The sequence below is a fragment of the Ambystoma mexicanum genome, chromosome 7p (genome assembly GCF_040938575.1).
Source record: "Ambystoma mexicanum isolate Mex_15411 chromosome 7p, UKY_AmexF1_1, whole genome shotgun sequence".
Taxonomy (NCBI): Eukaryota; Metazoa; Chordata; class Amphibia; order Caudata; family Ambystomatidae; genus Ambystoma; species Ambystoma mexicanum.
The window spans coordinates 32,503,623-32,519,120 of NC_090939.1; the positions used below are offsets into that span (position 1 = coordinate 32,503,623).

The 15,498-nt window shown below is 45.5% G+C and overlaps 1 protein-coding gene across 1 annotated transcript in view; it reads left to right on the forward strand.

Moving 5' to 3' along the window:
• The window catches only part of POGLUT1 (protein O-glucosyltransferase 1), a 300,386-nt gene that overhangs the window by 27,655 nt on the left and 257,233 nt on the right, over positions 1–15,498 (forward strand). The window lies entirely within an intron of this gene.

Below are 15,498 nucleotides of genomic sequence, written 5' to 3' on the forward strand. Positions count from 1 at the left end.
CGTGCTGGACCAGATAAAATGCTGAGGGATCCGGAGACTGAAGACTCACGTGCTGAACCAGTTAAGGGTCTTCTGGACGGCGGTAAGCGTTACGCTGCTCTAGCAGACTAACGCAAAGCACCCGTATGCGGGTGGGGCCAGCTTATATAGCCTGGCCCCAGTCCCTCCCCTTAGGCATCACCTTGTGGCCCACCTTGCTCCGCCTCCTGTCTTCTGCACGTGCCTTGCCTGGTGCTAATAGGGCCCCGGCCGGCCTTGTTGCACGTGTGTTCTGTGTGCTAAGCACACTTTGTAATGAGCTTGGTGCCATAGGCGCCAAGACTGGGTCCATTGGCACCCTGCAAGAAGTGAAGTACTGGGCCTTTGCCCAGTAGCCATGACATCAAGAGCCTGCAGTACATATCCTAAGTGGTCAATATGTCCTTTCCAAGTAGGGCTAAACACTGCAATGTCATCTAAGTATGCCACGCAGAAGTCCTCCATCCCATTCAGAACATCCATTGGAATGTAGCAGGTGCATTCCTTAGTCCACAAGGCATAAACCTAAACTTGTAGAGGCCTCCTGGGGTTGAAAATGCAGTTTTTTCCTTGGCATGGTCTGTCAGAGCTATTTACCAATAGCCTGAGGTTAGGTCAAATGTACTGAGATACTTGGCTGAACCAAGTATGTCCACCAGCTTATCTGTCCTAGGTAAAGGATTGGCATCCGTCGTCGTGACTTCATGAAGAGCTCTATAGTCCACACATAATCTCAACTCCTTGGATCCTGCCTTTGGCACTAGTACAACTGGACTAGCCCATGGACTTGTAGATGGCTCTGTTACCCCAAGATCAAGCATCTTCTTGACCTCTTCCTTTTATGTGGGTTCTTACATGGTCTGAGATCCTGTAACCCCTACGTTTGATAGGTAGACGATCACCAGTGAGAATCTCATACTGGCCTCAAGGGGCCAAGCCCGGTTTTAGTGAAAACAGAGGGGGAAAACTGATTTAACACAATTTTGCACTCCCCCCTGTTATTCCAGTGTCAGATCAGAAGAGAGATGAACTCCTTCTATCTTTCCATCTAAAGGTTGTCACCTGAGGAGGTCAGGTAGAGGCTCACTCTCCTCCTCCTCCTGAGCAGAGGCTAGAAGCAAAGCTCCCAGTTCTGGTCTAGAGACATAGGCCTTTAGGCGGTTGGTGTGAAAGACCCGGGGGCCTCCTTAGGATTGCCAAGTCCACCAAATAATTGACCTCTCCAACCTTGAATGGTCCAATCCATTGTCCTGTAAGGCCCTCTGCCTTGTAGGTACCATAACTATAACTATAACTAGCTGGTCATGCCAATGTTTAACCAGAGCCTGACCTGCTTTCAAGTTATCAGAAGCTTCTGTCATCCTGTGTGACGACCTAACACATAGTCGGTGGCTCTCACTGGCTTGTGGGAAGGAGCACTCTCCAACCCTTCCTTGATTAGCGCCAACGGACCTCTAACCGGATGACCATAGGGGAGCTCAAAGGGGCTGAAGCCAACCCCTTCTTGAGGGACTTCTCTATACGCAAAGAGAAGGCATGGCAGTAGAAGTTCCCACTTTCTTCTAAGGGGTTCTTCTAAAGCACCTATCATGATCTTCATAGTTCTATTAAACCTCTCTACCAATCCATTGGTTTGGGGATGGTAGGCCGTTGAGAACATGTAGGTCACTCCACAGTTTTTCCACATGGCTTGCATGTAGTGGGGCATACAATTGGCCCCCCTGTCTGAGATCACCTCCTTAGGAAAACCTACCCCGGTAAAAAATACCAAATAAGGCATTAGCCACTGCCTGAGCAGTAACAGTCCTTCTAGGTATAGCTTCAGGATATCTGGTAGCATGGTCTACCACAACCGATTTTTGTTTTTTTAAACGTGTTTGTTTCCACACAATTGTACGTTATATTTATTTCCTTAAACAACATTTCAAATTTGTTGCGTGGTTCTGTTGGTCCGTTGTATTGTTAGTCGTTATTCTTTCGACATGATGAAAATCCAGAATTGCATAATGATGGTAGTCAGTTTTTGGTCGTTGCCAGATGTTATTTGGAGTCGCATTTCTTTTTCTCTGCGACATTTCATAATTCTGGTATATTGTTTCTGGTTGGTTGCCATTTTGCAGAATCTGCAGAAGTTTTCCTCGGTTGGTATCTGTTTTGTTTCCGCTAGATATTCTTTTGTGGGGAGAATGTTCAGGCGTAATCTGAGGTGTAAATCACAGATTATTCTTGAGGTAAATCTTTCCAAATATGATGGAAGTTCGTTTAGGGCTCTTGTTTCTATGTCAGAGATTATATTCATTCTGTATGATGTCTTTTCGTTGCTGGTCTTTATCCAGTCATTGTCTTTGATTTTCTGTTTTGCCTTTGTAGTTCTGCTTGTGCGTATCTCAACAGAGATGTCATTTTCGTTCAGGATATGAAGACCCGCTTTTTCCCATATATCAAACATGTTTGGAGTTTGGGTTGCGTTTCCTCTGGAGAATATCTCGGTTGGAGGGGCTTGTGTCGTTGTTTGTGATCTTTCTAAATACGTCGAGTTGTTTCTAGTTTTGCATGGAGCTTAATGATTGAAGTCCACGTTCGTACCGTATTCTCGGCATTGGGTACGATTTGGCCACACATAATATTTTCCACCAGAAAAGGCCTTCTACCGTTGGCGAGTTTTTGGGAGAGATGTTGATTAGTGTTTCACTTCCGTATGGGGCCAGCTTTATGCTTGTAGAATGCTATTGCAGGCTTCATGATGAATTGGGCACATTTCTGATGGATAATCAGGCCTCGTCTGGCAAGAGTCAGGGCTCAGTGTCTTAGATGATTGAACCAGGACTGTTAGACGCACGATTGTGATATTAGTATACCAAGGTATTTGGTTTCCTTGACTATCTATAGTTTGTCCTGCAAGGTGGAAACGTAGGAGATTGTGTTGTTTTTTGGAGCTGAAGCCAAGCGACATGGCTTGAGTTTTTTCTGGATTTATTTCCAAGTCATTACCCTTTATGAATTCTTCAAGTTTATTCAGCCTTTTTTGGAGGCCAACCTTTGTCTTGTCGAAGTTTGTCATCTGCGTACAGAAGGTATGAAACTGAGGTTCCGTTTAGTTTTGGCGGGTTAGATGCTGGTATCTTTTGATTTTCAGCAATGTCCAGTAGGTAGAAGTTAGAGGGTTGCAGCCAGCGGGCATCCCTGTTTACGTCTCTTTTGAGGTGTGAATGGCAGAAGACAGTACTCTTTTGTTAATCGTACTCTGGTGGTGGTGTTGCTGTATAGTGCTTTGATGGGTTCAAGCAGCTCTTGTGGGCATTTGTATTTGGAGAGTTTTTCCCACAGCGTATTTCTATTAATACTGTCAAATGCCATTCGAAGGTCGACAAAAATATCATGGGTGTTTGTTCGGGATCTGATCGACTCTTGTTTCAGGATGTTGAGGATTAAGAGATTGATGTTGGTGCCCACATTTTTGCGAATCCGGTTTGTCAAGGGTCTTGTTTGCTGGTTTCCTTAGTACATTCGTTGAATCTTTTAACTAACATTGATGCAAAGATCTTCCCGAGTGGGTCAAGCATCGCCAATGGGCGATAGTTCTGAGGCTGATTTCTCTCGCCTTTCTTGAAGACTGGGACGACACTAGACCGTTTCCAGGATTTAGGTATGTAGTTGGTTTCTGCAATGAGGGTGAAGAGTCTTGCGCTTAGTTTTGCCCATGCTTCAGGTTGGCTTTTAATGATGGCGTTGCTTAGGCCGTCGGGGCCCAGAGCTCTGGAAGAGTTGTCTAATGTGAGAGAGAATCTCTTATAGTCCCATTGGTTGTACCACGACTTCTTGTTCGTGATGTTCGTACTGGTGGGGGTATTATTGCTCTCTTGCTCCTCTCTCGTTGTATACGGAATGGAAGTGCGCAACCCAGGCCTCTTATGGCACCTCAGCAATTAGCCATTGTTCAATGATTTGGGTCGGGTTGAGCAGTAACCAGAGGGCTATGGTGTTTCTTTTGTTCAGCTCAGCCAGCATGTGTTTAGTGTCATTTTGTGCCAAGTTTGCTCGGTTGTTCTTGAGCCAATTCCTGAATTTTGATTATACTTTTGATTTGTAATGTTCGGTCAATACAGTCAGTTTTCTTGGCTGCTCTTAGAGATTTCTTCATTTGTTTATTTGCCAGCGCAATTGCTTCTAGGTAGGCATGACTATGAATTCTCTTGGACAAGCTTTGGCCCTTTTTCTGGAAGTATGGAGTTGGGAGCCATTCGTAATTGATTTTTTTTCTTTGGCTTCTCTGTTCGATGATGCAAACTGGTCTACCAGTCCTTCTATTTTTGATTCTGGTATGCACAGTCGATTTAAGCCAGTGTTTGTTGTTGGTTTCGGAGGTTTTATCTTGTCTAGAGTTTGATGAAGGGTATTTCACGTCATTTGAAGTTTGGCATGGTCGCTATTCTTGTTAGTCGTGAATTTCAATTTGGAGATTTGAGGATGTAGGTTTGGTGAGATATAGATGTAATCAAGGTGGCCTCGGGATTGTCCGTTACGCCAAGTCTGTTGTGCGGGGGTATCTCCTCTTTTGTTCCCGTTCAGAAGTCTGAAATTTCGCCTCTGAAGTGCTACTGACCAAGACTTAGCTTTCTCATTTAGATCATTGTCAGGAATTTTTCTCAGTTTTCCTGGAATAGATGTAAATTGAGATCTCCACATATAATTACTTGTAGGGATTTGTTTTGTATAGAGATGATCAATTTGGGTCCTCATCAGACGGGAGAGACGGACTCCAGTAGATGTTGAGAATAGCGAGGCAAGGGGACTCCTTTCGGTACAAATGTTTGTTGGATCATTCAGGTTCTGCTTGAGAAATGTTATTTGAAACCAGGGGTTGGGTGATAGCATTTCGATTTGTCTGTAGTTTTGCTTTGGTTCTCCAGTGTTTTTCTTTAGTGGCGTGCATTGTCGATGTTAGTGATAGATCTCGCTGGATGTTGCGTGATTGCTGAGCATATCTCTGATTTTTTGGTTCCCATGCCGCGAGTGATCGGTCTCCGCGGTGGTCTTGCTGATCTGTTTGCTCCCATTCTCTGCTTCTATTTCCTGGTTTGTTAAACCGTACTACTTTTTCATTGCTGTTGGTGAGTTACCATCGGATGGCAAGGGATGGCCGATAAATCCAAATGCTTTCATTTGTTTTTCTTGCTCCATAATTTTGAGAACATTGTGGTTTTCCGTCGACCGGGAATTCAACCACTTTGATATCGCTTGATCGCATATCACAGAGAGTGGGAATTGCATGGAGCAGTCTCAATTGGTTTGTTCTGTTCAGGATTAGCTCGTCCATAAGATCTGGTCCGTAGATCTCAATTCTGTCTTGTGTTTTTTTCACGTGGGTTAATGAAGATTGGTGGTTTTACGGTGTGAGTGGAATTTTCAGCTATGTGAGGCCGGGTGCCAGAGGTACGCCATCGTTTCCGTTCTTGTGATGTCTCAAGTACCTCTTGATGCAGACTTTCAGACTGTATTCGTGTGGATTCCTGGTCTGTCTGGTGTCTTCCATAGTCCTGCTCTGATGAGAGTTCTGACCAGTCTTGTTCCGTGTTGGAGATTTCTTCGCAGATGAGTGTTACATTTCTACTACTTCTTGTGTTTCCCTCATAATATTCATTGATGATATATAGTGAGGGAGAATCACACTGGTCGTCCAATGGCTGCATATTAATTCTTTCGGCTGATGAGTTGATGTGGATTGTCACCACTGGTTCTGTGGGTAAGACGTCATATGTCAATAGGTTAATCAGTAATTCTAAGGTTCTCTTATCTATTGGTTCTTGCTTTTCCTTGGTCCTTTGATCTTGAGAGTAGGTGTTTTATTTTCCTGTGCTTTTGGTCTTCTCTTTTGGTGCCACCGTTTTGTTTGCTGTAGGTGTAGTTAAGTTTCTTGGGAATGCTTGTGAGCCTTTCCTTGATGGTTTGTTGGAGCTTTTTGTTTTCCTGTGTCTATTTTCAGTTTTCTTGCCGTTTTTGACTGCAGCCTTTTTATTCAGGTCAAAGATCTAGTAGGTATTTGCAGAGGTTTTAGCTGGTTCATTGCTTTCATCTCCATTGGGTCCTTCTGAGCATGATATAGGGTGGTAAGTTCCAGCGTCGGGTCGCTTTGTGCCGTGATCCGGGGCAGACAGCGGCTGGGGCAGTAGGATGGGCGTTGTAAGTGGAATTGAGAAGCTTGCAGTTGTCACAGTGAGTGCAGTATTTCCATTTGTTGTTTCTTCATTGGGAAGATTTTCCCGTGGATTTACTTCCTGGTTATGCATTCTTTCTTGTTTGCTAAGAAGTAAATTCATTAGCATATTTGTGATTTGTGTCTTCTCTGTTCGGTCTTGTATTGCCACATCATACAGATGATTTTGCCAATTATTACTATTTTCAGCCTCTATGTCCATTCTTCATTTTATCTTTTCAACAAACTTCTCTGTGGATTTGTTTGGTATGGATCATGGCAATGAGAGTGGCTTGGTCACGGATTGCTTCGTTGATGTTCTCGTAAAGCTTAATGAATGGAAATGGTGCCAAGTTGGAGGCGTTGATCATAGTGCTTTGAAGTTCTGCCATAGTTTCGTTTCCAGGTTGTCATTATTTTCAATTGAGGTTTGGGTGATATTTGCAGATAGTGTTTGTTTATTCGGTTTGATATGTTTCTCACTAGGTGTGGTCTGTGCCTATTATTTTTATAGTGAGGGCTGTCCAGAGTTTTATCAGTTTGGAAGGGAGAGTGCCTATCTAGATCTCTTTCATTGAGATTTGTTGGACGCAAAGTAGTGTACTTGTCAACATTTGTTCTCCTTTATGGGTTGCAAAAAAGTTGTTGCCAGGTGGTGAGGGTCCTTTTGCTGGCCATGTCACGTACTCGTTTCTCTGGCGTGGTATGTCTTCAGCGTCCGCGCCAATGTCGCCAGAAGGGTAGAGTTTGTCCCCTATCTTTGCACCATATTTGTCTTTCAGGCATATTGAGTCCTCTGCAGTGGCGCTGTGGTCATTGTCGATACTTAGGTTATATTGAGCAGGAGAGGCACAGCAGGGGGAGTCGGTATCCCTCTCGTGGATCGTAAATGTTTGCAACTGTGAGGGTTGCAAGTCATTGCTGCGCTCGCTCTTCAGGTGACTCAGCATTCCGTCCTGTGTGTCGTTTAAAAGATTGGAATCCTTTTTTGTTGTCGCTGATTGCGAAAGGAACTTTGTGCGTTGGCGGGTTCGGGGGATGGAGGGAACATCCATGTTTGAGGGAACGTCCATATTGAAGGAAAGTTTACAGGGCAGAGTTTGTTTTGAAAAAGATGCAGTGAATCTTTGGGTCGTAGGATTCCAATTGAAGTAAGGATTTATTTTATTTTTTTGTGGAAAACATGTACAAGCAAGTAGGGGTGGCAGAAGAGCCGTATATCAAAGCACGGGCGGAATCAAAGGAGGAGTCCCTGCAGTCTCACGCTCATGAGGACGTTTCAAGTCCAACTAATGATAGGGGGGGTTCGAAGGCACGGCAAGATCAAAGGGGAGGGACCCCCGCAGTCTCTTTTGCTCGTGTGCAGACCCCACCTTGGTAAGGTTGGTGAGCGACGTTGTTTTCACGTCTGGTTTTGGACTTTGTAGTTTCTGTATATCGTGATTTCAGATCGCGGGCAGGATCAAAGGGGAAAAGACCCCAACAGTCTCCCGCTCGCATAGGCTCTCAGTGAAGTTAGGTTTGAACGTTCGTGCGCGCAGTTCGGCTTGCAGTTCACCAGATCGCGCGTCCCCGGCTCCCTCCAGTCTCGCACGGTTTCGCCAAGAGCACAAAGACCAAAGACTCTGCTGCCCTGACTCCGCGGTGTTCTGTGGGTTTTTTAGTAATAAACAAAGAAACAAAGAGGACAGGGCTGTCTGCTGCTCGACCAAAGACTCTGCTGCCCTGACTCAGCGCCACAACCAATATAAATCGATTGCCTGAAGATATGGGAGGGTCTAAGGGAGCAATAATGTCAATTCCTACTCTCTCAAAAGGGACTACCACCACTGGGAGGGGAACCAAAAGAGCCACGTTTGTGCCTCCACTCTTGCCAGAAGTCTGAAGTCTGACAGCTTCTACAGAATGTATCCACATCAGACCCCATCTTGGGCCAGTAGACATACAGAGAGATCATTTCCTTGGTCTTCTTAAAACTTAAGTGACCAGCTAAATGAATCTCATGGGCTAACTCTAGGAACTGTGGTCTCACCACCTGAGTCACTACAAGTCTTCTGTAGTCCCCTGGGGTAGACTCAATAGGCTCACTGTAGAGAAGGTCATCATCCCAGTATAGCCTGTGCTTCCCTGGCTCTTGCCCTTCCAGCTGGGAAGCTGCCTGTTGGCGAAGTCCTTCAAGAGTAGGGCACTCTCTTTGACCTCTGCTGAAGTCTGCCATACAGGGGCAACCTTCTGCAAGCAAAGTCTGCAGCTTAGGATGGTCTTTAGGATCCAGATCTCCAACAGGGGGAAGGTGGTCTTCCACCTCTGTGTCCTCAGTGGATGTTTCACCATCCCCTGGTTGGACCTCACACTCAGCCTCAGGTGGTGGAGGGGGTCACAGGTGTGACCTGGGACTGTCCTCTCAGGGATGTCCTAGTTTTGTGCACAGGAGTGCTACTCTTTTTGTTTCCTGAGACCTTGGGTTTGCCCTTTGTCTCTTCTTTCCTGGAAGTAGAAGTGTGTCCTTCCTGTGGACTGGGTGTTATATGTACTCCTGTAAAAACCCAGGAGAGTCATCCAATGTGAGCTCTCTGGCCTTCCTAGTTTGTTCCTGCGTCCTTTTACTGGGAGGCCTTGGGGTGCTTGATACAACTCCAAGAGTTTTTAAGTCATTCCCCAACAGGACTCTCCCAGGCACCTCATTCCTACAGTCATATTGTTGCACTGGATGAGAGCTTGGATTATTGGAACCATCTGGACAGGGCCTCCAGCAAGCTTAGTGGGGCCTTTGGGTGCCTTAGCAACATTCTCGGATTTGAAAAAGGTTTCATCCACCACTGTGCTGCTGGCCCCAGTGTCTCTAATGGCAAGGGTTTCCTGACCATTCACAAGTACACTGTCCTTGTAGTATTCTTTTGTGTTCTCTGGAATGCTGTTCCCACAGACCCAGGGACACTAAAGGAACGCTGGCTGAGACTCCAATTGGGTCTTCAGCCAATAGATGAAAGCTTCCACTTGCCATATGTACTTCTCCCTCAGGGATTAAGGCTAAGGAGGCAGTGTGGACCCCTGAAGGTGTACCCTTGCATCTGGGATCCCCTTTCACATGGTCAGTAGACCCACAAGCATAACATTTAACAAATGTTTTCTGGAATGGGGGTTTCTGCTGACCTCCCTCTGGTTTGGCACCATTGGTTTCACTAGACTGACCCGGTTTTCCATATGGCTTACCCTTCTTATGTATTTGGCTCTCTTTTGGATGAGAGGTTTTAGAACTCTTTGTCCTTCTTGTGCTGCTTCCCCTCATCCTTTTTGTGAGTGGCCCCGGAATCCTTGAGTGGCCCTGTTGGCAACCCACAAGTCAGCAGCTTTTGCTAGCTTCTTGGGATCAATATTTTTGAGTAAGCCCAGTGCTGTCTCAGCTCAGGAGAGCAGGCATCAAATATAGTCTCCAACAAAAACAGATTTCTCATTCCTTCAAAGGAGTTCACTCTGTAACCCCTAACCCAACCATCTAAGTTGATCACATTCAGTCTTTTTGAGGGTCATAAACCAAGTTACTGGGAAGGAGTTTTCCCAAATCTAGCTATCAAAGCTAGCTTCACATTTTCATACTCCAATCTTTCAAGTTCCCCCACCTCCATTACAGGATCAGTTGCAACCTGGAGGAGCCTAGACAAAAGCCAACTGATTCCCTGTGAAACCCTGAATCCCATAATTGTATTCAAAAGCACCCAACCAATCCAAAATATCAAGTTTCACATCATACATGCCCACTGCTTCTTTGGGCGTGCGAGGCCTCTTTGCACTGGAAGACCTAGAAGACTCTGGGATAGAAACATTTTCAAGAGAACATTTCTTCATTTCAAAAGCATGTTGCATTTCTATTTCCCTGGAATTGATGTCCTGATGTTTGGTTTCAGCTTGGATCTGTAACTTTTTGAATTCCAACTCAAGTCTAATTTTCTCAAGCCACACAAATTCTGGACTCAGTGATAGACCTTGGTCCCAGTGGATACAGGTTGAGGCAAAAGGGCAGGCTGGGGCATAGAGGGGTTCTCTTCCTGAGACTCCTCTCTCTTCTCTGACTCCTCATCAATTTCCACATTTCCTAGGTTAGTAGGTGTGACAGGCCTACTACCCATACTTTGATGATTCAACAATCTTGCAATCAATTTGATTTTCCTTTATCAGGGAGACTCCTGACTTAACACATTTTCTTTCAGTTGTTCTACTGTTAAAATGATCAGGGCTTCCTGACTGAAGTTATCCATATTTGGCATGTTACAATTGCTTTTCTAGAGGAGCTTAGCCATGTGAAGGTTTAAGTTGAACAAAAGCAAAGCAAATGCCTAGTGTAACAACTCTACAATAGATCCTCACCGCCTGCCACCAGTGTTAGGCAAGATTGTATGCAGTACCCTTTGGGTGCACTACAACAACCCTGCCCTCCTGGCAATAGGAACCCAACATTTGATTTAAATCTGTACTACACAGGTTGGTAGCTGGTTGTGCAGCCAGGCCTATCTCAAGAGGGGTCAGTGTGAGCTGTAGGGGAGTTGGAGATTCACAGTGACAAGTATTCAAATAAACTCTTACACACTAGGTTTCTTGATTAAACAATTATTAATGTATTCAACAGTCAGTCTGAGTAAGCCTTCTTCAGACGGGGCAATAAAATAGTAACACACAAATGCACTCCAAAATACACACTCTGTATCCCTAAATCAGTAACCACCGTTTTGGGATGGCACACACACTTCCTACACCCTCGGGAGACTTCAATAGTTAGGACATTGTGATATCACTGTTGCATTTAGGGTAATACTTAGGAGTATGTCAAAGAAACAGATTATTAGAATAAAACAAGAGATCTCACAAATATTCTGAAGCAGGTACGTACTTTGGGTAACCCCCAATGCAAAGTAAGTTAACCCCTTCTTGGAAGGAGGGCTAAACACAGAGTCAGAGAGAAGAAGAGTTATTCAGGGAGCCAGGCCAGGCCAAAGTCAATTGGAAAGTCAAGGTGAGCTAAAGCAATTCTTGCAGGTAGGTAAAAGTCTTGCAGAATGTTTTAGAAGTCTTTGTAGAAAAGAAGAAATCAAAGTAGGGCCACATGCTGATTCGTCTTGTGAGGTAAAGAAGCTGTTGGCAACTGTACAGAAACAACCAAGACAAGTCTCCACTGAGAACAAGTGAAGTTACACAACAAGAGTTAAGTTCTCTTAGACTATACAGTACCTTTTGGTTAGAAGAAAAAGGGCTTTGGCTGCCTTCTGTTCCTGTGCAGCTGTGCAGATGCTGTATTCCTGGGCCTCAGTCGTGGGAACAAGAGGGAGGACGTCTGGAGGACTCCTGCACTGCAACGGGACGGTCGGCGACAGAAAAGGACCAACTTCTATGCAGTGGCACTTCGCGGTTTCAGCTCCTCGCGCCTAAGCAAATGGCAACACCGCAGTCTCTTGGCTGTCGAGATGGGCTTTTCTTGCATCTGGGGTCCAGCACTCTGTTGAGGTGGCTCAGGCTCGGTCAGTCCTGCTTCCTGTGAGTCCGGAGGATCTTCCTGGAGCTCTTGGCCAGCTTAAAAGCAACTCTCACAAACTGGTGTTCCTCTCCCTGGCTCTACGGTTTCCAGCAGCGACTGAGGTGTAAATTCAACCAGCTTCGAGAGGATGTCCAGGTGGATTACTTTGGAGTTGATTGGTCCCACCAACTCAAGGGAAGAAGTACAGGGCTTCCCTAGTCGAGGCGATTTCGGAGCTACGGCACAGCAGCAGGGTTTCACTGGGCAAACCAATGGTCCAGGAGTTGCAGCAGACGTCTCTTCAAGTTCTTCTTCGGATTCCTTCATCCAGTGGTCGACTCTGCCTTCCAAGCCAAAAAGCCTCGCCTTTTATGCAGGTTTCTCCCATTCATTCCAGCCCAGCTGTCAGTCACCCAGCAGGGTGGCTGTCCTTGCCGGACAGCCAGCCGGCCAATCACCTAAGAGTGCATTTCTGTCCCCTAGGAGACTAGGCACAGGGAGTTTCGGGCACCTCACTTGCTTACTGCCCCCGCCAGACACCCTGGAGCCAGAGCGGGCTTCACTCGTGAATCCCGCCAAAGGCAAAACGAACAAAGGGACCAAACTTGGTTTGGCGCGCAGAGTAAATCTCAAGAAGTACCATTCCACAAAGAAATGGCAAAAAAAGAAGACCGGAGCCATTTTGACAAAAATGGCACCCGTGGGTGTTTACTGCAGCTGCGAACGCAGCCCGTGGTAAAAGCACCTCCCGGTAGTTAAAACGAAACCACTGCCACAGCCATTCATCGAGAAAAGGGTAACCTAAAAATGTTACATGAGAAACTAGACAAAACTAAGTAACCCCTCCAGCACCCTATTGTAAGATAGTGTGTGTGCTGGGTCTAGAAAGTTACCAATGTAAGTAAAGTCAATTTCACTTCACTGCTCTTGGAAACAGTAGTTTATCCAAGAGAAGGTATTTAAACCTTGGGGAAATCTGAAAGACTTCCCTGTGCCACTGCACTGAAGATGCTGTGTGATACAATGTAAAAGATGATGCCTATGGAGTTTGTCAGACTCCACAACCAAAGGAAACCATGTTCAAAATCACATTACAATACTTGGGAGAGTGGGGGGAAAAAGGGACTCGCGCTCTCTCCAGGTTAAAAAAATCAAGTCCTCAAAATCCAGCAAAGTTGCTGCGGGTCTCTACAGGTGGAGGTAATTGGTACATTTCTGAGAATTCTCCCTAATACCCTTCCAAGAGGCATTCTAACTTGATGAGACGGCTTCTTTATTGGGGTTACCCTCATCCACCTGTAGGTCATCTTTGAGCTCTTTTGCATGGAGCCTCGAGTGCAGGCCTCTTACCCCATTGCAGTAGACTGGTCAGTTGACATCCCTTGGGGGCTGTGACAGCATTGCAGTCGTGGTTTAAATTGAGTCTTAGTACCCGTGATCTTCACGTCCACTCCTGTTTGATGTTGAGGACTTCTTTGGAAATGTTATGGTCCTGTGAGATCACTAGTTTTCTACTGTTCTGAAAAATTAATTGTCAGTGGTATTTTGTACATGGCTCTGTTGTGTAAAATACTGTCTTGCAAATAATGTATGTTTATGCAGCGCTTCAGATCAAGTGTTTACTGTACCATTAAACTTTCTCAGCTTAATGAAGAGTTGTCTGAGAGGGAAACGCCCAGTAAACCATGGATTTTGATCTATCTGGGCCCTGTAAATTTGGCTTATGGAAGATCTCCTAACAGATGGTTGCAGGGGACTCTTCTATTAGGAGGTTGAGAACATGCTTTATATTGCAGTCATTGAATCCCCTCCCAGGGAAAGTGCTCGAACCTGTTCTAGTTTTGAAGCCGTGCAGTAGCCGGAGGCTCTGTCTAGGGTTTTGTAAGATGAATTGACTCTCAGAATTCACAGATACGTGAATGCGCTGGAAAAGGTGAGGTAGTTTGAAATCATGTCCACGTTACACCTCACAAAGGGGTTGAGGTACTGCGACTGTCAGCCTGGTACTTAGAGTAGAGCACGGGCGTCTGGTAGGCCTGCTCCCCTTTTCCTCCAGATGACGGTCTCTAAGACATTTCCACGCTTCCTGTCCTCCTCCCACCCCCTCTCCCTTGCTCCCTCACTCTCTGATTGTGTGGGACTTTCTTTGTTTGTGGTTTGTTTTGCTTGAATTTGTATATATTTAAACATTTACAAAGTGCCTTAGGCACATGGGTAAATGGGCGCTGTGACAAACAGCATAACGCCACATCAGAGAACCAAGCACATGATAAAATCCCTGGATAAAAAGACTGAAACGCAGATAAAAGAAAGCAAAAGCAACAATAGAAGCGATAACATCACAACTACCAGGGCTGGGCCAAGATAAAAAAAAAAATCAGATGAAGCTAAAACAATTGGCAATAAAAAATCAACCTCTTAGGTCAAATAGAATAATTTAAACATGTTTTTTGCTCAAATTCTTTTTGATGTAAAGTGGGAGTGGGGGGAGGACTGACCCACATCCCACTCCAACCCCACCAATCGTGCCCAACACCAGCCCACAGTCTATATTTTTGGGTGGAAATTCGAGCAGAAATATTCAAGGCAAAATTATTGGAGCAAACCTCAATGGAGCTGCTTCCTGTGCCCTCGTGCTCTAACATTAATTTTCCCTTTAATTTTCTCATTCTCTCATTCATTCTCTCTCGCTGTCGCTCATACTCTTGTTCTCTGTCTCCTTCTCCAAACTTTTTCTCCCTTTTCTCCCCTCTCCATCCTCCAGCAAATCTCACCCCCCCCCTACACTCTTAGTCTGGCCGCGCTCTCTCCTCCCTCCAGTTCCCTCCTGATCTTAACCACTATCCTTCAAATATTGCTCCTCCCAACACTACCCTTCTCCCTTTCAAAGCCTGCCTCTCAATTTCCTTTCCTCTTTCCTACTCCCAACACGCCTTCTACTCTGCCTCCATTACCACTCCTACTCACAGCCAATTAGTACCCCTTTCTCTCTGCCAACACCGTACCATCTCTCTGTAAACACTCCACATTTCTCCTCCAGTTGATATATCCCCTGTCCCCCCTGTCGGTGTCTGTATACAGATTGTTGTTGTTGGAAGGGAATGTGTAGAGTTTTGTTTGCCTTGTAGTATCATCTTTATACATCACGGAAAATTGCACATTAGAAGAATGCAGGTTGGTTAGAGCGTTTGAAGTGGAGCATGTTTTAAAAAAGTGTTTGTTTATTAACTTGTGCACACGTATTCCGGTGAAACGCCTTGGTAGTGGTACTCATGTAACCGAATAGAAAGATTAAAACTCTGTAGATCATAGAGAGTAGATTGTCGCCTGCAGAGGGGAGAATTGTCTGAATGTGGGAGGCGGTGCTGTCAGGTAGGAGGGTGAGGAAAGGGAGGAAGGCACTGGAGGATGAGGAATGTGTCGCAAGAGGCGGGCAGGTCATCCGAGAATTGCAGAGTCTATGAACATTGCAGGCTCATCATTTCAAATGATGGGGTGAGTTCTTGAAGGAAAGAGTCAGTGGGGCTCTCAATGAAAGACTCATTTGACTTTGTGTGGCTCCTGATTTCCTCACCTGTAGTTGCTGGAGGGAGAAACGGTAGGACTTGCCCCTTGGCACAGGCTGTTTGGATGGTTGGCTCAGGAGTGGCGCAGTCTGCTCCCACATGGGGCCAGCTTGCAATTCAAGTTTTAATCCCAGCATGGCCAGCTTTTCCCTTCATCCTTCTGAGGTAGATAAATGGTTTGTCGACAAACTGGGTTATAATGACTATTATTACAG